At 35.2% G+C, this 21,861-nt stretch overlaps 1 long non-coding RNA gene across 1 annotated transcript; it reads right to left on the reverse strand.

Annotated features, from left to right (window-relative positions):
• Positions 1-3,302: 3,302 nt before the first annotated feature.
• On the reverse strand, positions 3,303-9,291 carry LOC113942830. The gene is made up of 4 exons (XR_003526068.1): positions 9,117-9,291; positions 8,424-8,519; positions 4,947-5,024; positions 3,303-3,479 (listed from the first exon to the last, which is right to left on the reverse strand). It is a non-coding gene; the product is annotated as an uncharacterized LOC113942830 (long non-coding RNA).
• Positions 9,292-21,861: the final 12,570 nt, after the last annotated feature.

Genomic DNA, 21,861 nt, shown 5'->3' on the forward strand with positions numbered 1-21,861 from the left:
GAATTTGTCTATGTGAACATTTGACTTTCTCGTGAAAGATTTGTCTGAACTGGGCCCTCATGCTGGTTCATGTCCACATAACTCATCCTTTACAGTCATAGACTGATGTGACACAGGGTAATAGAAAGTGATGCATTGCCCGAATTTAAAGGAACACAGACTATTTCAGGATCTGCTGTGCAGCATGAGATCTGTATCAGATTTGAAACAAAGCTAACCAAGCAGACAGAGCAGTAAGATATCTATAGCATCCATTAATCAGTATATACTATGCTGTTGCTGGCTTCTTTTTTCCATTTTGGTTTTTCTCTGTGTGTTCACCATCTAATGTTATTTACCTGATGCCTTTTTAAAGCCAAGACAAATACACAAGGTTACTTGGGAAACCATTTATAAATCTTATCTCCTCTCTGTTCTTTAATTTCAATGCAAGAAATCATACTTTTTGACCCCAAATACTCCACCAGAGTTGTAGATTATCAGTGTGTCTACATAAGCTTATGTCAAAATATGAAGAAGTCGGTATTTGTTTGTTGTTGGAGTTTGTTGTTCAAGTGTTCTTTCTGTATGTGTGTACACGTAGTTTTAACCCTTACATTTGACAGAATAGAATGAGGGCAGTGCCCACAGTAGAACATTCCCACAAAACCTTACCCTTTGAGAAAAGAGTGACATTTTTCTAAATTTCTTGTCATATTAAACTCAGATTAGTAAGTAATTAGTAATCTCAGATTCAAGTTCTCAAAGAAGCAGTGTAGCTCTTCATTGTTTAATGGCCAATGCACTTTGCTGCAATTTATATTTAGATGAGATCTTAAGAACTGAGTTTCTTTATAATCTATATGCTTCTGAGGAGCTAAAGCCACACTTTATGCAAGAAAAAGTGCATTATCATCTTCAGATTTTCCCTCTGGAATCTACTTAAGAAAATGGACCAGAAACTTCAGGCACCCCTTATTGGTCTTCTGAAAGAACAGCCATCAGTCCTGGTGCTCTGCAGTCTTCCCTCCAACAGCCAACAACTTACTTTGTCTTTGCATCTGTTTGTCTTTTACCTCTGTTTAATCCAAGTTTAGTTGTACTGTATCCAGAATATTTTTTTAAAGTTGTCGAATGTTGTGTATCACAGACTTTGCATGCTAAGAACCTTTCTGCTGAGATTATTGTAGCAGAGAGAGCACAGTCCTTACACTTAGCACAAATTGTGCATTTATCAAACAAGCAAACAGGTTGTGTGCCTTTAAAAAGGTTTTCATAGCAGCCTACTTCATATTTCCTTAAAAAAATTAATGCTACTTTCTCCATAGTATTGCTCTGACATTGTATACTATGAAGTTTTAAAGCCAGACACCTTCTAGCAATAAGAACTTCAGAAGTAAAGCCTACTGAAACCATCTGAACTGCTTCAAAAAGTGCAGCCTCCTCTCAGGGATCAGCTATTTTTCCCAAGTTTGAAATTCTAACCTGGTAAATAGCATCAACAGGGGAGTTTTCCCCCAACTCTTTTGGAGAACCCCACAGATATGAATATCTTCAAAGGAGAATCTGTTAAAAAATGTAACAGTCTTCAAAGGGGAAACACCACCCTCAGCAATCTGAAGTTCTTTAAAGTGGGAGCCCACCAGCACTAAGAATCCTCAGAGGACTAACTCCCAGAGCACTGTGAAAATTTGTAAGAGAACAAACCCTCTCTCACAAATACCCAGTAGGCTATTATTTTCCTTTAAAAGGACTCTTACATGTGTACATTTATAATTACAGAAAGGGTCTTATTTAACCAGAGCCCTGTAGAACTCTCTTGCTTTTAAAAACAAATATTGATTAAAAGAAAAGAATGAAAGAAGAAAACAATTTGACTTTACTATTTTCCTTTATCTTCTTTTATTTATAACTGATCTCAATATAATACACCAATAACACTTGGTTCATGTAGCTCTTTTGATCTCTGGAACTCAAAAGTATTCTTCAAGAGTTGCGAAGAAATATTCTTGGAGTGCAGTTATCCACTTATAATGCTTGTTAACTGGGAGTCCAAATACTCTATCAGGAAGCACATATATCTCTTTTGTACTGTTGCTGGGTATGTTCTTTCAAGATGTACTTTCTTGAATAAATATTCAAGGGTTTGGTGTTCTCCTCTCACCCTCCCCTGTATTTTAGCATTTTGTTTGGTAGGGATAGCTAACACAGACATTAAAGTCATTATCAATGGCTAGAGTTACCTTCCAGGCATGCCAAAAATGCCCAGATAAGGTGGGCAATGAGTCCAGCTACCATGCTGGGCGAAAGGAGAGAGATACTGAGGTGGCTTGAGCTACTCACAAGCATCCTTTCCAGATATGAATGCAGGCATGTCCTTCTAGTGGGAATGAATTTATCATGGGTTTTCAGGAAGCAGAAGAACCCTGGTTTTTTGAGATGGAGAATGGCTTGTCTGACAGAAAGTGCCTGCATCAAAGCCACCATGAGAAGTCAGTTCTCTTGAGTTCCTAATCAGAAGGCGGCTGGGGTCTTTTTTTGCATGTTTTTGCCTCATCGGTCAATAATACAATCATGTAGGAAAGAATTTTCCCTGACTCCCAGGGTCTGTGAATGTATAACCCAAACACTGAGATTTACTAGTAAAATTTCTGACTTACTGAAGAAATGGTAGAAATAACTAAATTTTACCTGTAGAAGCAAAAATATCATGCTCCATTCATGTGTTTATTGGCTTCTTCTGTTTCACAATGCTGTATGATTTATTTTCTGATGTAACTGTAAAATCTGAAGCTTTCATATCTTGTGTTTAGTGATGTTTGATGGTTTGATTTCCTGCTTCTTAACTGATCCAAAAATGTGTGCTAAGAATATGATGCCTGATAGTAGCCTCATTTTCGACTATATAAAGGGAAAAAATCTTTTACAGTATATGATAAATATCTTTACACTTCTTTGATGATAGACTAGTCTGATATTTGCCACTTTTTTTTCTTACTGAAAATAGCATCTTCTGTTTGGAAGTTACTTAGATGTATCTGGTGGGTGATGTTTGGGTCTGATACCAATAAACACATTTATCCCATTCAGCAGATTAACTGTGTTTTGCTATGAAGCACTGATAGTTGCAGCAGTGTGTATATCCAACAGCACCATTGGCTAAATCTACTTGCAACGTGTGAGGAAAAGAAGTGAATAGACAAGTCAAAGGATACTTTGACAACTCTGGGCAGGCTGCAATGAGTCCTTAAGTAGTTAGAGGAATTTCCTTCCATTATGAGATCTGACAGTTAGTCCCTCCATCCAGATGTGACAATCTTTTACTGACTTTTTTTTTTTTTTTGGCTAGCATTTATGCCAGAGAATTTGATAAAAGGGAGATAACTATGTTCAGAACAGGCTTTTTGTTGCTGGAAAGCTCTCATGTAAGCCAGATATCATAAATGTGAATGTAGATGCTGATTCTTCTGCTCGGTAGATTCTGTATTTGGATATGAAACCTAGGAACAAGGACAAAATTAGTGATAGTGCATTTGAATTGCTCCTTTCCAAAGAAAGTTTAAATTACTTGCTGAGAGCATTTGCTCTCTGGATTCTGCTGAAGCACACTCTCTATCCCAAAACACAGAACACTAATCACAATAAACCAGAATTTAAATGTATAGTAAGAAACCTTGTATTCATTCTTGCTGCAATTATGTCGCATTCAATGGAGTTTCATCAGAGAAAAATACAACATTGTTATTCACGGGAGCTGGGAAGAATGTTTTTCTTTCCAGTGAATCTTAGTCTTCATAATGCAAAATTTACAAAGCTATTGACAGAGGAGAAAGGTGCAGAAAATGGCTGAAATATCTGTATTTTCCTACTCTTGCATTTAATGCTAATGGTGTGGCAACCCTAAACAATAGTTAGAACTACAGAGCGTTTGTCAGTTTAAAACAAAAAGCCATCACCTTTAAAAAATGAAATATTTGAGGCACACTCCAATGTTCAAGTGCAAAAAGGAAAATAAGAAGACTCTAAGTTTCCTGAATCCTGTCCCAATTATATTTCATTTAATAACAGTCAGTGAAATATCTAGTGGCAGGGGAAATGAAACTACATGATTTTATGGGATCATTCATCAAGAACTAATTGAAGCTTTCATACAGTTTAGTGCTGATAAAACACTGTAACAATAAACAATAACAAAATTCACCAGAGAAGGATTTGTTTTGCCGTGAGGAAAATGGTTCAGTTTCATCCTGGGGATTCCTGGTTAAAAGAGTCTCCAATTTAAAAAGGGGATAAGCACAGGCTCCTGTGCATAATGACAGAGTGGGAACTGTGGCAAATGTATTAGTATTGCTCCAGTGGAGCTATTCTCATTGTAAGTATTTGCTATTGTGTGTGGTGGAGGCAAGACGCAGAACAACCAATAGGATTTTTTAAAGTTGGATTTTTTTAAGCAGTTCCCATGTAGTTTTATGAAAAGTAAATTACAGATACAGCACAAGCAACTGAATTTCTGATTCTAAAATTGCTAACGAATCTTAGATTTATTGAAGGCAGAAAAATTGTTCTTTCCTGTATTTCTTCATGGAATCAGGTTAGTCTTACAGTGATAGTTCTTTCTAACACACGCTAGAGTGATGTCCTGTCAATTCTTAAATTATAAAACATCATAAAACATGTTCCCTCTTTATTTCTGATCTATTTTCTCTGACCAGAACATTTAGGCAGTCCAGAAACACAACAAAGATTATCAAGAATGTGTTAATTTTGATTTAAAGAATGAAATAATGAATATTTCATCAATCTTCATCAGAAACCCAGAGAAACTCCTAGGAAGGTGGCACTGTAGTTCAGTGGTTCCAGACCTTGCAAAAACCACCTCAAGCAAATCACTTCAGTTCTTATCTTCTCCTCCTCCTCCTGCCTTCCTAAAGTGCAAATCCTCCTGTGCTCATAAAGTTTCATGTCACCTGTTTGTAGAACATGCTGTCCAGTGAACCTCTTTTGTCGGTTAGAACTTCTGGATGTATCAAAAAAGCAAAATAAAACTGTAATCAATAACATTAATGAGGCACATTTATATAATAAGACAATAACATAACATGTATGATTTTATGCTAGGTCATCCAACAGGAAACAAGATGTTGAATGCCTGTGTGCTTGTAAGGGTTGATTTTCTGCTCACTTTCGCAGTTTCTGAGACATTCCAACTAATCGATCTTTCTTGAAGATGATATCAGAGAAGGGCGGGAGAAGTAATGATATTTTGATAATTAAGTCCACCTCTTAAGTGTTTTTTTAATTGGAATTATAAATTATATACATCTATAGATACACACTCCTGAAATTTTAGTGGTGTTTTTTTCTTTTTCTTTTTTTTTTTTTAAGAGAAGCAAAAGACTTAAAAGACCATCAAATAATATTTGGAGTCCACCTTCCCTGTGTCTGATCGTAACAATAACAGAATTGATAGGGCATATTTTTCCACTCAGTTATATGTGTACAGATCCATCACATTAATACAGTAATTGCTATCATGTTAGCATTTAGTACACCTGCATTTCTATGGTAGCTGTAAAAGCTATGAAAGGGGACTAGCTCAATCATATTGATGATCCCAAGATATGGTGCTTTAAACCTGGTGGTGGATAACTTTGATGGACCTTCAACACTCAAGCTGGTTGGGACTCCAATTATAGAAGTGTAAATGTAAAAGTAGGGTTCAAATTTTGGCCTGTCAAAAACCAAAATTAATTGAATCTACCTCCATATCTCACAGGATGTGAATGTCTCCAAAGTTCAGAAATATTTCATCTGAACTTAAATCACAGATGATATATAAATGAAGACGAGATACAGCTGTGACTGATCAATCTTTAGAAAGTGTTTAATGGTAGATGCCTTTAAGACACTGGTATGCAGAGCTTGGAAGAATCCTGAGCTTTCAGAGTTTTACAAGTTATCAAATATTACTTTTCTAGATAAGCTGAATTGCTATTTATCAGAATAGGGCTACATTTTCACCATTTCTTTTACCCCAATAAAGTTTATTAAAAATAATCATATCATATATCAAATTATAGTAAAATAAAGAAGCTGTAATGTTATTGCATTGTTATTTTCCCTGATTATACAGTTAAGCAAAAGGTCACTTTCCAGAGACAGTGAAAAGCTACATGATATCTCTAAGATTGTCTTTTATAATTATTTTGAGGCTTGTGAATCAACACATATTCCAAGCATTTTGCACTTCTATTGTCTCTTCAAAGTTTCCTTTTTCTGTAGTGGCAGGCCATCACTACACCTGTCCTTTCCTACTCTGCATTACATGACCGTGCCCACTTCTGCAAACAAACTTCAAAGCAAGGGATACAAATTGCTGTGCTGATATTCGGCAGAAACTTTGGTTGACAACTTTCATGTACATTTTGTTACTTTAGCAAATATTTTAGAGGAAAATTGTGTATATCATTGTGATACATTATTCTTACACGTGGTGAGCAGATCTTTCTCTTTATTCCAATGGGACTATTCCCAATATCTCTATGATTCCCAGATACAATCCATTCTTTGTGAAAAGAGCATGCAAAAGACATCCAGAATTTTCAAAATCCAAGTACTACAGCTTTCTCAATCAATATGTGTTCTGACATTTTTACTTTTAAGTTCTGCATGGCTAACTATATTTATTGAACTATCATCTAATTTTGGTTTAGTGTAAGAAGTTAACCTTTGAGTTTTGATAATTTTCAGCGTTTTCACTGATTTGTAAGCTGGTTTTTAATTTGCCCAAAAATGTCTGTGAACTGATCACAATTAAAGTGAGATGTTAGCAGATAAAGCTAGTGGAAGACTGATTTCTACCTTTTATTATATTAATAATCTGCTTTTTTTTAAAATTGACTCTAATTAGGAAACACATAAATAAAAAATAAAAAATGTGGGAACCCCTGCGAGCAGAATCAATATTTTCTATCCAATGGCTGTTGCTAAGGCTGCCATTGAATTTTCACTAGTAGAGTAAGTACCCTTAAATTTAAGCCTTGATTCAGAAAAAACATTTGGGTTTATCACTAATTCCGACTGATGTAGACAGGTGCCTAATTAGCAGGATATATCAGGACTATCCAATTGCTCTAAATTGAACACAGGCTTAAATGCCTTGCTGAATAAACCCTTACCATTGAAACCAAACCATGGAAACAACTCAGCTGCCCTGGAATCAGCCACATTTATCTATTATATGATGAATGGAAAGCTATCTGAAGGGTAGCAGTTGTAGCACTGATAATATAGGTACTTGAGGAATGGAAACGATTGCACCAAGATGTGCATGTATGTGCATTCTTTTATGAGAAAAATAGGTGTAAAATTATACATAATGAGTAAAAATAGGATGCATTTTTGTGTAAACTCCTCTCATGCACAAAAATGAATCAGAGAGAAAACATTTTCTGTTACTTCTTGTCTATAGGTATTCCACTACTTCTAGGCCAGGAAATTAATATAGAAGCAATGTAAAAAATTTATCAAGTGATTTATCTTTCTATATTATTAATAAAAATATGCAGTCTATAGTGCTCACCTTTTAAGTACTTTAAGTCATATATACTTGAAGTTTTGCATGTCTTATGTATGACACATAGACCTTTAGTTCTTCCTAGTGTGTGCTGTGCATGCCTGACAGGATAGGAAGAGAAATTCCAAAATGCTGTTTACTACTATTTACTAGTACCTAACTTTAGCTTGGTAAGTTTAAATTGTTCTGACTTCTGCTGAGGGACTTTTTCAAGTGACTGATATTTCATGAGAAAAGAAGAGTATTCCATATATATTTTTATTCTTCAGGGCATGTTTCTTAAGGCAAGGCAAGCTGTAAAGAGTTTCAGAGCAATGCACATATGCACCTTGTTGATCCTCCCATCCTTGCAAGATTCCTACATGGCTAGCTAAGTCAGCTTTATTTATTTTATTTTTATTTATTTTCAACATCAGACTGTATAAACTGGGAAAACAAGGAACATTTTCGTTAAACTTAGTGTATTATATTGATATCTCCTAAAATGGTCAGTAGTGGAATTTAGGATTAAATGTACCTAATCTAACTTTCAGTGCCTGCAATGACAATGTCTATATCTGAGTTCATTACCCTAAATTCCTTCTTTAGTGGAATGGTAAACTTTCATGTCAGTAGCACTTCAATTTATATTTAGGAATATAACTAACATCATATTGTAAATATCTATATTTAGTCAAATGAAACCTATCTGTGGTATCTTAATTATGTACTAATCCTTTTTGGTTTGATACTGAAAGAGTTGCTTCTGGGAAAGCACTGATGCTGCTCTTACTGTGTTTCAGGTTCTGTTTTGTGTGACAGAAATAACCGTAACATTTGAGGTGGTAGAATAATAAGTAAGACAAATAAAGAAAAACCCTGGCCTTACCTGGGATCAGAATGCCTCCCATTCATTTGTCTGGGCTCCTTTTACAGATGCTGTGTCTGACTGTGCTCTTCCTGTTTCAAAGATATAGCAGAATGCCTAAAGACAGGAATAATAATAATAAAAAAATGACAGGAATAAAAGACAAAAATAAAATACTCTGTGTTCAACAGCAGACAACATAAATAGAAAAAACAAGACTAAATGGGCTCACTTTCATTTCATCAGTTGTATCACAGCTAGAGGAAACTCTATAGCAGATATTTGGTTCAGAAAAGTCTACAGTATAATCTGCTATATAACAGAACAATTCCTGGTTCCCTAAAAATTGCTTACAATGTGCTAAACCACAAGAAAACCCCATAACCAGAATATGCCAGTGGAAGACAGATCAAACATTTTTTAAAAGTCCTAAGTGGTAAGGTAGCATGTTAAAGAAAATGCAGATATTTCAAGGTAAAAGGAAAAAAAAAATTCAAAACACTAATTATTAGGGGCCTGGTGAAAGCAATTCCTGGTGACATAAGATCTGGCAAATGGTTTAACCTTGTAAAAGTGAGCAGGACCCCAAAGCACACAACCAGTTAATCTCATTTATTTACAGCGGGAGTCCCCCCTGCTTTCTGCCTTGGATCACAACTGCTTTCCAGGCCCTGGGAAGGTTATAAAGACTCACAAACCATAGCTGCTCCACACCTTGAAGGCTCTCCCTGCACACTTTTGCTGTCTACAGAACCCATCAGGAGGACTAATAACACCTAAAAGGTGTTATGAAGCAATAGAGCTACAGGTTCATTTCAAATCCTCCTAGAGACACCACGACCTCAAGTGCCCTAGACCTCCAAGTCCCACTCCTCTCTGCCTCAAATGAGTGCTGTCACTGTGTTACAAATTACCGGAGACAAGGCAGGTACAGCGTAAATACTGTTACACCCCTCCCCCCTTTTTCTGTTTGTTATATAGTCCCTTCCCTATTTTCAGTCTAAATTTTAACATGTTCCTTGACTTGTTAATCTGTTTGTGAGGCTGCTCCAGCGTTTTACCAGATAACGAAAAAACAATCTCAGATGGAATAGTTTTAATTTCCAGTCTGAATTTATTTGTGACCAATTTGTAACCATCTAATTGTGTGCCTGCACTAAATGGGAGTTTTCCCATTGAGTGTAATTGGATCAGGCCCCAAACCGCAAAGACAGCTGCTCTTATTACGGCATGAAAAACAGACAGGGTCTGGGTGTTATTGCATAATGACAGCAGTAAATTATATTCCAAGGGCAAGATCAGAAGCTGGTGTAAATCAATACAACTCAACTGGCTTTTAAAAAGTTGTATCAGTGTGTGCAAGCTGCTATTTTGGCCCAAACATTTTCTCAGTAGATTTTAAAGCTCATCCTGCTGCATAATGCATGCTAGGGAATTACTTCCAGCAGCTCCTGCACCAAGCCTAAACTGTCTGACTGAACCCAGGCTTGTATTTCAGAAAGTCATTCAAACTTGATTTAGAGAGTGTGTATCATGGAGAATCTACCACACTCCCACAGACACTTTTCAAATACTTATGCTCTTTGTTCTTAAAGAAACCAAATCACTTTATTTTCTTCCTCACTAAGATGCCAGGTTCTAGCTAGATTTCCTAGCTCTTTTTTTCCTAATACATATAAAAACCTCCTCATTCAAATTTCCTCTTCTTATATTTATGCTTCTTCAACACTATTGTGACATCCTTTAGTCTCCATGCTGGGGAGCTGAGTTGATTAAACTTTGATTTTATTCGGTCATCATTTAACAATTTTCCAATTCGAACATTTTCTAAGGCCTTTCTAATTGTTCAAACTTACTACACTGGTTGCTTTATAGGATGAGTAGGTAGCTTCTGATGCAAAAACTTACAGTCTATATGTTTAACTAGAATTAGAAAAAAATAGTATTTGGCTGTTTCCTGGGAGAGAAAATGAAAACTATCAGACAACTGCTACGTTGTTTGACTATGTTTATTAGGAATAATATATGTAATGAAATTACTCTATGGAACAATCTCTGTTATTCGCTTTAAGTATATAGGTTCAATTCACTGATTTCTCTAAATCGGGTGAGATTTTGAAAGGCATGCAGCCACACTGCATGAAGCTGGTTCTGAACGTGTAATCAACTTTGATTTACCTGAAGATAATAGTAAAACTCAGTAATTTCAATTAGGGCAAATAAAAATGAAGTTTTCCTGATGAGAAAAATACTAACTATATTATTGTATTTTTGTTTGCATAAATGTAAAAGTCTTGGTGATTCTGTAACTAACTTTCATGCTTGTTATGTCTATGAATGTGTTTTAAAGTTGGCCAGGCAGACAGTACCCCAACTTAATGCCATCTTGGTCTTCAACAGTAATGCTCAGGAGTAATAGGAAAACAGTGCAGTGGAAGTTTTAGTACTTACCTTTTATTTCAAAAGGAAATTTGTCTAGAAAGGCTTTGCTAGCCCAAGATTAAAAGGAATTTTCAGCCTAAGAGTACAGCTGATAGCTGCAATCTAATGTACATTCATTGTTACAAGATCTTCAACATTTTGAACCATTTTGGAACATCTAAGAGGGATAAAAAACATGAGGACTAGTATCAAATAAGTATACTTACAGGCTTGGAAATTGGAGGAAGAGTTAGAAAAAGGTCAAATATGAAAAAAAACAATTAAACCAAAACATGTTCAACTGGTTCATTAAAACATAATAAGCAATTAAAAAGCTTGTATTTATTTAGTGCTGTGAGAATAATTTGAGTATGAGCCTTGTTAGCTTCAGTTGTCCAAATCAAGGAGGATCTGTCAAGGAGGTTCTCATCAATCTTGTATAATGACTACAGAAGCATTTAGCTGATCTGAGGGGCACAGCTGGATTTTCAAACAACCCTTTCATTTGGAAGCTCTAATTTAACACTTAGAGGAAAACTCCCGTGTTGCTCTGTCAAACTTCGTCTGGATAAACATTTTTCTTAAGAAGAATTCTCTTGGTAAATAAAATTTCAAAGTAAAAAGTATTACTAAAGGTATATCTGTGCAAGTTGCATTAATGTTGCAGTAGTGAAGGATGCATCCCACAGAGATGGTTTCACTAGACCACCCTGATTATTCAGCCTTGCAATGTTATGTTGGGAGATTTAAACTGAGATTAGAGTATATCTCATGAAAAAGAGTACGAATATTAAGTTTACTCCCAAGATTGACAGGAGAATAACGAAACTCCACAGAACAATGTGAAAAATACTCAGATAAAGATCCTGAAACAGAAGGTATTGGGTTATTATTCGTAGCATGAATTGAAGCAGGGAGAAGACAGAGATGCAGATTTTGTCTTCATACAAATTATAAGTGCAAGATATATGGGGGATAAAAAAGAGAATTATAATGGATACTGTGGAATAATTTCCATTATTAGAGTAAGAATGTAAACTTGTTCAGGAAATACAAGAAAATAGGAAGTTTAGGAAATATTAGGAAGAAAAGAGGGAGGAGAGTGCCTTAGTGCTGTTGCGAAAAGTACAGACATATTTCAAGTCTCTAGAGAAAAGAAACAAAATACCATGTAAAGATCTATAAGTTACTATAGAACTGGAAACGTAAGGAAGAGGAAAAAGATTTCTGTTTTGGTTCTAGGTTTCTTTTTTTGTTTTGTTTTTGTTTGGTTGGTTTTTGGGTTTTTATCTCCGTATGCCAACCCCCCTCCCCGCTCGAATTTTAATAGCAACATTAATGGGATTTATAGCTCACAGGAAATTTGAGTGGCCTGAGTATATGTAGAGAAGGGAGTGCAGCAGCACCCTGACTGTGAGGTAGCTTGTGTTGATGAGCATATTTTGATACAAAAGGTACAGAAAACAACAAGAAAGGAGGATTTTTAAATTCAGTTCTTAACAGTGAGTTCAGAAGTGCACAGAGAAGTCTGGAAACAACTAATGAGGCATCAGTTCTGTCAGGGGTTTAAGAGTAATAAAAGGAGTCAGACGTTGAACATGTGTTAATAACACATCATTCTTTATGAGAAAAAACAAAACCTGCATTGCAATGTACACCTGCAAAACAAGGAAAGGTATTTTCTTTTCCTATCTGCATTGGGCAGGTTACTCTATCCTTGGCACTGGACAGAGTTCAGCTTCTGTTTGCTTGGTGTAGACCTTTTTCTTCCAGAAAATGTGGAACAACTGAGGTTAAGAAGAAGGATAATCAGATGTCCAGAATGTTTGATACAAGAAGGAATACAAATTGAACTAACATAATTTATGCCCAAAAAGAAAAGATAGGGAGGGCAAGGAAGAAAGATGTTTCATAATGTTTCATAATAAAAAAGAAACAAATATTGAATAGTTTTCCATGTCAGAGTGGCTACCAGAGAAAGTAACAGAATAGAATTACAGAAAATCAGGTCTGGCATTAGTTAAACCATCCTACTGATAATGATCATCAATAATGGGGAGAAGAGGATCTAGAAGGGTTACTAAGTTCCCATTCCTTGAAGATCTTTTAAAATAGGCTAGCCATACATCTGTTAACCAAGGCTAACAGATATATAATATTTGAGAAGAGACTAAATAACTAATTTCTTGAGGTCCTCTCCAGTCCTAACTCTAGTGTTGCTTATTCCTAACTTTGAAGGTAGTAATTTCCAGAAAATTAAGTTAATAAAGACAGGAGGAAATGTGTTCTGCAAAAAAATCAATAGACAGACCTAGTCCAGAGAAATAGTTTATTTTCTTCAGCTTCAAGGAAATATATTCTTTTATTTAACTAAACTTTCAACAACATTTTATGTACTAATCTTTCTAATATTTAGTGATTCCAAGTTTACCATATTCATACCTTTGCAAAAGAAATGCTTCACATTTAGTGCAATATCTCCCTTGAGATTTGCAGCATCTTATATTTTCCACACATTTTATTCAAATGCTTATTTAAATGGGTTTTCCTTTTCCAGACCCTAGTGGGTTGTCTCCATTTTTATTCTGGGTATTCATTTAATATCTGTAAAATTATTGGTGGTATGTAAAAAAATGTTTACCTTGATATCATTCAATAATATTAGGGAACATTAATTAATTGTATTTTTCTTTGCCCAAGGAAGAAGCTTTTGGTTCATTTAGTTATACCACACTTGATATCACCTATCTTTGCCATAGTCAAACATGGGGGCTAGAGAGGAGATTATGGAGGCTAATATTTGTTCAGGATAGGATAGAGTGAGAAATAAATTTTATATTTAGCAAAATGTTTTAAACATTTCCAAAGTTTCCTATTCCTTGTAAACTTAAGTCTTCTTGAATTTCTTTGAACTTTTAATCTGTTCTTCCACTTGGAAAAACACACCTTCATCAGAACAGAGTGGCGGAAGAGAGTTCACTAGACATATAGGATATACAGACTCAGGTCCCTGCATAGCTGCTCTTTGCTTCCTACCTGTGTCCTGATCAGAAGGCTATCAATTATCCAGAAGTGATTTCTTTCCTTCATCTATTATTTCGGAGAAGGTGTCCAATAGTTATTTTAAAATTAATAAATAATTGGAAATAAATGGCTTGTAACAATTTGATATATTAACAGACAATGCAGGAGACATCCTTCCAACAGTGAATTTATGTTTATGTCAAAAGTAATAATATAGTTCATGCTCATGGGCTCAGTCAATATGTGAAAGGAGTAAGGTCAGGATTAGTCTTTTCCTTGTAGTTGTCTATGTTGACTTTTTAAAAATTTTATTTAGCTACATCAAGATTTGGTTGTTTATAGCTGCTGCATATTTATAAGTTCTTGGCTAGAAAGCGCAAAGTGTAAATTCTCAGATAGGTCACAAAGAAATAGCACATTTTTCTCTCTCTTTTTTCACATCACAAAAGTAAAATTCAAACTACAGTATTTTAAGATAAATCCAAATTGCTAGAACAAAATGATAGTTTTGGTACTGCAGGGAAAACTTAACAAAGTAAGGAACAACAAACCCCAAATACATACCTTTCCTTCTTCATTATTCAACCTTTGTTATAATACCACATGTATCCAGACCATCTTTGCCATATATTCTCTGACCGTTTGCCTTGCCTTTTGTCATTTTGGACCTTCCAGTGACTTTTCCAGTGACAGTTGAAATACACAGGCTTGGGTTTCTTTCAGGAGAGCTGTATTGTTATAATTTTGTACGGCTGACATAAATATTTCTGATGGAATGAGTTATAGGAGCAATAGGCATTGCAATTTCTTACTGAAGTACATAAAACATGCAAGTTAAAATACTGCCAAGTTTTCTGGCCTCTTCTGCCTATATAGAGGCACTGAAAAGGCATCTACCAAGGAGCATCACATCCTTGGTTACTAGCAAATATTTTTATTGGTATGTAAGTCATGTTAGAACTTCTGCTTTTACACTTTATGATGAGGCAACGCATAAGTACAGCAGCACATATTCGGTGCGAGAGGAGCTCATTCTGGAAACTGGTGTTCTCCAGAAGATTTTAAACGTTGTAGCAAACGCAACAACCAGTGAAATGACAGCACAGAGCAATTTAGATAGCTGACATTTCACACCAGTACTCTGTTTAATATGAAACACAGTAGTGTACTAGGAAATTTATAAAGCACTCCGGTATTTTTTATCAAACCTTTCAAATTAACAGGTTCTGCTGCCATACATGTTTTGTATAGACTACAAAAATAATGGATGGGATAGGAGTCCTGCTAAAAATTAGTTGAAAAGTAGTGGGACCCCAGGCTGGGTGATCCCACATTGGATGTTCCCTGAGCTCAGTAACTTGCAGGAATATTTTCTGTGTAGCCCAAATTATCAGTAGAAATCTCTTCTTCAGAGGACTAAGGAAGAAATCTTGAAGGAATGAACTGCTTTCTTCTTCATATCTTACTTTCACAGGAAGGAATGTAATCTAATTGTAAGACATATTTTTAAAGTAAATATTTTGCAATGTCACGATGCATTTTTAAAACATTCTTTCAAATTGGGAATGTTTAAAGGTTCATGCACACAAGAATGTTACCTGAGTGATAGATTTCCTATACTGAAAGGTTTCTTCATGTAAATTGCTCGGTAATTACATTTCAAAACAACATTGATTTCTTATATGTCAATACTAATTAGAGATTAAATGTCCAATTCCTGTCAGGTAGGTGAGCATCTGAAGTTGGAACTCTCCTGAGTGATGTTTTTTTCAGTAAGGTTTGGTTTTTGGGATACTTTCTATTTCTTCTAAAATGTTCTTTCTGTCCTCTGTCTCTCTTTGGCTAGTGGATCTCTTTTCTCCTCATTTTCACTCCTCCACAGTGCTTTTTAGAAATGATTCAGTGAAGCAGCACTGGCCCCCTTGTACAAAATTCCCAGTGTATGTTGAAAATTTATCTTACTTCTGTTACATGTTATAATTACAAGTTCCAATCAAAGTACATCTTTTGAGTTACAAGTTTGTGCCATTGCTTTAGTAGAAATGCAAATGTTATGCATTTAAGATGCAAATGAAGTGAAATAAATATAATGCATGAAGTCTGTATTCCATCTCAGAAGTAATTGTAATGTGTAATAAGGATTCGGCAGCCAGGTTTGACAAGAGAGAAGGCACAACAATTTTTATTTACTGCAAGAGCACTCATCTCTGTCTGACCTCTCCTGGTTCTGTGACATTTAATGTAAATTTGATTTCTATATGTGATGGCAGGCATAGCTGTATTACTTTTGCTTTATCTCACTGGCTTAGTCACAATCATCTTTACAACTTGATGCTTCTGCATATAGTAGTGAGTGCCTGTTTGTGTTTATGAACTATAGAATGATTTTAAGTCAGAACAAGTGTGTACTGTCTGGCATCTGATGCTTTGGGAAAGCGCTAGAAATAGGATACTACCACAACAATTCTTTATTTGGTATACGTCTGAGCTTGTGGCATGTTAAAAATTAGCAAAGGATTGAACTGGGATGACTGTGCTAAGAAGTACTAAAGCAGTTGTTGTCCAGGGCTGGCTATTGAAACTGACTTGGACTGATGGACTCCAAAATACAAAATACACCATGGCAGTGGTTTCTGTAATTTACCTCTGCTTTCTGAAAAACAAATTTTCCTTTTCTTCATTTTATACCTGATGTGAGCAATTTTGTTGCTGAATGACAATAAAAGACAGTTTTTAAATTATTTTTACAGAATTTTGTCATTGTCTTCTTTACTTTTTTTTCCCTTTTTCCTTTTTTATTATTTTTTTCCTAAATGTAAGAGTCCTAGTTTGTTTTGTGGGAGAAAGGTTTTCCAAGCTTCTCATCATCCTTACAAAATTTTTGTATCCAAAGATGGGTGAGCATAAATTCACACATTATTTAAAACAGCAAATTAACTTGAATGCATACCAGCATGATGATATTAATTTGATGCAACCTCTGCAATCTACATGACTTGTGATGAGCTTATTAATTACTGGCTAGTTAAATATTGCAGGGAGCTTTTTGTAAGCAAATGAAATAAAGCATTGCTGCTGTGCTTACATAGAGGTTTCTTCAAGGTTTCATTTGTAAATGAACCTAGGAACTGCATTATTTTTTGGTTTTTTTGGTAACTGTAGTCTACCCTTTCCTGTAAGTTTTAATTCAAATGAACCTGAAAACTCAGGGAAAATAATCTTAAATTCTAATCACATGTTCTTTAATTTTGTTTAAAATAGTTGTGGTTGTTTTTGGGTTACTTTTGGTGGGATTTTTTTTTGTTGGTTTTTTTTTTTCTTTTAGTTTTCAGTGCTGTTTTATTTCAGCCTTGCTTTGTTAGAAACCCCTTTCAGGACAAGTGATAGGCTACAGACCACATCACTACCTTTGCCATCTTGAAATGGCAGAGTTGAAAAGGCTTTAGTACTTAATCAAAATAATGTTCCACTGTCTGATATCAGTGAATATATGGACATATATCTTTGTTTGGTACCAGATAAGTTTTAGAATAAATCACCAGGAGTAGGGAAAAGAAATAGGTCATAAAAATTGAGAAAGTAATACTTAGCTAATAAGGACGCTGTGAAATCTAAGTGTTACAGATATACAGAACAACAATTTAAGAGCTGAAACTCCCATCATTCAAAAGACAGTCAGAATAAAGGAAACGTTCACTTTATAACGGCACAAGCAACAAATGGCCTTTTGTACGTATTTATTTGTTAGGAGTAAACTCTTAAAAGCAATCTGCTGTTTCACAAGTGGCTAGTGAAACTATTTCATTATTGCAGTAATGTAATTAGAAATCTCATAAACAATCAAGCCGCCAAATTTTGCACCAGCTGTAAGCAACTAAAACAAAAAGTGACAAGTGAACCAGCAAGTAATGAATTACAATAACCCAGGTGAGAAATAAAAGACAAACGTATGAGCGTCTTGGCATCCCCAGGAGAAGTAATGTCTATAGGCTGGAAATGATCCTGGGACAGTAATAAAATGGCTTTGTAACATGATTAATATAGACAACAAAATCAGACTTTGGAATAGAACCTAATTTTTTGTGAAACCTGAGGCTTTTGGGGAATATACGGGTGTCAGGGAGAACAGCCCAGAACCTGGAAACAAAATATATAATCTCCATGGTTTGGAAACCTGATGAGTAGGGTTTTTTGCTTCTGCATACTTCTAAGGCAAGAAAATTGAATGATATCCAAATCTCCACATGACAGTCCTGTTTGCATAATGCGGAGTTGCAGATTCAGCGCCCCTAACCTCAACTATACACAATGTAGGCTGGATTGCAGTGTGTAGCTGTAAGCTACTGGTTATAGAGCCATCCTCTCTGAGCTTTGATGGGAGCAGATACCAACTTTGGGATGATTGACACTAAATGAGATAAAGCCCACCCAGAGAATCTTAGAGAGCAGGTAATACATTTGTATTCTACTTTGGCACATCAGAAGCTGAAGATAATCAGTTCAACAACACAATAAAAGTGAATGATAGGCATATGAGAGCAAAAGAATAGTAATTTCTGAAAGATATAATTTCTTTAAAACATTTCCTTTGTACCTAAATTGGTCATCTAGGGCAATTATGACAGATTGTCCCAAATATGGGTGGATGAGTACCACTACCTGATTATTTTTTTAATTAAAATATCTTTCAACAACCACTCTTGGCAAACATGTTTAGGAAATTTCCATTTTCCATTGACTTCATAGGTCAAGTCTGACCTTCCTGGGGGAAAAAAAATTGTTCAGACATACAAAGCTTGAACAACATTAGTGTTCCAGTTTTCAAAGGAGTTCAGGGGACTAAAAGAGCAAATTCATCAAACTACAAGCCCTGAAAATGTGAAAGGAGCCTGAGTTTCTGAGCATCTTTGGGCGTGTCTCTTGAGCTGTTATAATGGAGATAAGAAGCCCAATATGAGATATGCAACAATAACTCTGCGTTACTCATTTTTCTGAATGTCTGACAAGTATGTGTGGCTCTCTCTATACACTTATGTGCATGTGTCTGCAATGCCTGAGCTACTCTAAATATTTTTGTAGTATCTATATAACTTACACCATTGAAAAGATTAACAGAAAAAGAAAAATGTACTAACTGTAGAGGCTGCTTTGTTGATTTGTTAATACAGATCATACATTATAAGTAATGGCATCTGTAATGGAGAAAAACAAAAATATAAAGACATAGACTGAAAGATGGGAGACCAATAGAAAAGACACATAAGGTGCCCTGGGTAACATGAAGTTCAGGAAAGTACTAAATACTTAATCAAGCTTTGTATTGTATGTGTAGGTCCTCTGATTTGGCCTTCCAGTGTTGCTCCTTTGGCTTAGGCTCAAATTTCTTTTTTTTTCTGGTTGTAGCACATGTTGATTTGGAAGAGGTAGGATTTCAAAAGAGCCTTCATTTCATAGGGTATAATCTTAGTCTCAAGTGGATAAATATTTCAGTGAGTTGTTAAGAATAAGTGTCATTTGGAAGAGATAAAATATTACAGGGAGGACATTTTTCAAGAACTGAAATGATTCTGCATGACATCACTTTGACAATCCTCTAGCAAGAGTGGAACAACAGCGCTGGAATGACATTCAAAAGCCAGAAAGCCACATCTTAAAGAGCCAGGCATTTTAGATGGGACACTTCTTCCTTTTGTACAAGCGCTGGGCTCCTTCCTTAACTTGAGGCTTGTCACCCTCTCCTATAGAGGTGTAAAATAACATAAATAGATTTTCTATTACTGCGTAGCCACAAAAGTTAGTTTTAGTCTTCCATTTAATTTGCAGTGACTGAAACATTCTTTTAGAAGCTGGGAGCATAGACTTGCATTGCTTAAAACCTTGATATGAGGGTGATTTGCACTCAGGCTGATGATCAAAGGGAGATGTCCACGTGTTGTTAATACATAGTGACAGAGTTCTTAATGATGTATATTTTCTATGGTAGATGCAGAGTCTCTTCCACAAATCCAAATCTCTGCATGTACTCTTTACTTCAAATTCTGTCTCCCGATAGTCCCAACAGGATGAGTATGTTAATATAAACCTCTAAATATCTTTGGTCTTAAAAATGTCTAACCTATATACTATGTACTTTATTTGTATTGAAGTGAATATGTTAGTATATGTACGTGTATTGTGTCTATCCACATATTATTTGGGCATACTTAAAATGTAGATTGTATACACTACTTTGAGTCAAGATCTGTTGTCTTCACATCAGCTGATTCTGTGATGTTGCACCAGCAGAAACCTGGTCTAAAGATTCAGTCTGCAATTTTTCTTGCCTACCCTTCTTATATTGATATTGGAAAATATGAACACCAAGGTGATCTAGAATTTCTTTTCATCCAGGGCTGGTGGTGGTGTCCAATTCGGTAATGGAGAAAAAATAATTTTGGAGTTACTGACTTTGACCTGTTTTGACCACTTCATTCACCTCTTTAAATGTCTCTTACTTGCCAAGGATAAACTGTTATATAACATGTTTTTAAAAAATTGCTTAAGCAACTGCAGTTGCACCTCTCACTACGGCTCTGGGCTGTAGCTCAGAGCAGCTAGTCTGCAAGTCCCATTTCAGAGACAAAACTAGTACAAACTAAGTAGAGGGGAACTTGTAATCTATAATGTGTATTAAAAATATAATGCATTCAATTAAAATAAGGTGGTATCAGATCTGTTTAACCTCAGAAATTCTTGGCTTGTTTAAAAGCTTAAGACACACATACTAAGTGTTCTTTTAAAAGGTGTTTCATTACTATATCAGTTTTGTTTTCTGACATTAATTGATCCAGACTGCCTTCTGCCAAATTTCTGTTTGATAGTGTGTTGTTTATTTATTAATTTACTACAAAATATCAAAAATTCCCTGCGAGCTACCAAAAGCAATGATCAATCACATCTAATCCTAGATTATGAAATTGATTTGATTCCCCTCCCTTCCTTCTCTCACCTACTTTTATTTAATTTCTTGAACGAGCCACAGTGTGGGGATTGCCTGGAACATCTCTATACAAATACATATAAAGTGTTTCCACCTTTCAGTGCATCTTCTGATCTCAGCTACAGACCCAAACATGTTTCAGACATACCCAGGACAACATTTTGGGAAAGAACAGGCAAAACGCTGTTAACATATATCCCGTTTTTCCAATTTCTCAGTTTTCAATCTAGAAGGACTGTAGCTGCTAAAGAAGAAAAAAAACTCATCAGCTGACCTTCTAAGCTAAAATTCTACTTATCCCAATTCTCCGCAAAAGTTTTTAATCTATTTTTAAGACCTTAGGGTAGAGGATTAGTTCAAAAATGCTGATAAAGAGGTTGTGAACACTATGACATAATATGAAGATTTATATTTGTTTACATGGTATCTCCAAATCACCTCCTAGATCTCCCAGACTACTTATATCAGGTGAATGAAAAACTGAGAAATTTACTGGTTAAAATGGCTATGACAGATTTTTAGTCATGTATCCATCTGACTAGTTAATGATAATCAAAGTCACTGAACTGAATTCTCACTGCTAATTTTTGAATATTCTAAATGGTGATGCAAGTGACTAATAATAAGTCAGATAGAGAAGCAGAAGATAGCTTTTATATAAGGATTTAACTTGATTGGGACAGGGTACTGCATCATTTTGGATCTATTACTGAAAAATTTTGAGTCATGATTCTAACTAATACAGTATCCATACCTATATATATTTCAAATATGTATGAAATTACTTATTTAAACAGATAAAGATAGGAAGAATAGAAGAAAATGATGGAAAAGAGGGTAAAGGTTTTCATGGTTTACAGATAAATTACCAATAGAACATGTAAGTGCTGAAGGCACCTGTTTTAAAAAAACTGTATCATAAAAATACAAGTTTTGTAATTGAATTTTGAGCATGATAGAAATCTTAATACATGACTATTAGATGAGCCACAGCAGTAACATGTATAAAAGAAGTTCTTAAGTCAATGCATTTTG

The sequence above is a fragment of the Corapipo altera genome, unplaced genomic scaffold, assembly GCF_003945725.1.
Source record: "Corapipo altera isolate COAL_440 unplaced genomic scaffold, ASM394572v1 2b, whole genome shotgun sequence".
NCBI lineage: Eukaryota > Metazoa > Chordata > Aves > Passeriformes > Pipridae > Corapipo > Corapipo altera.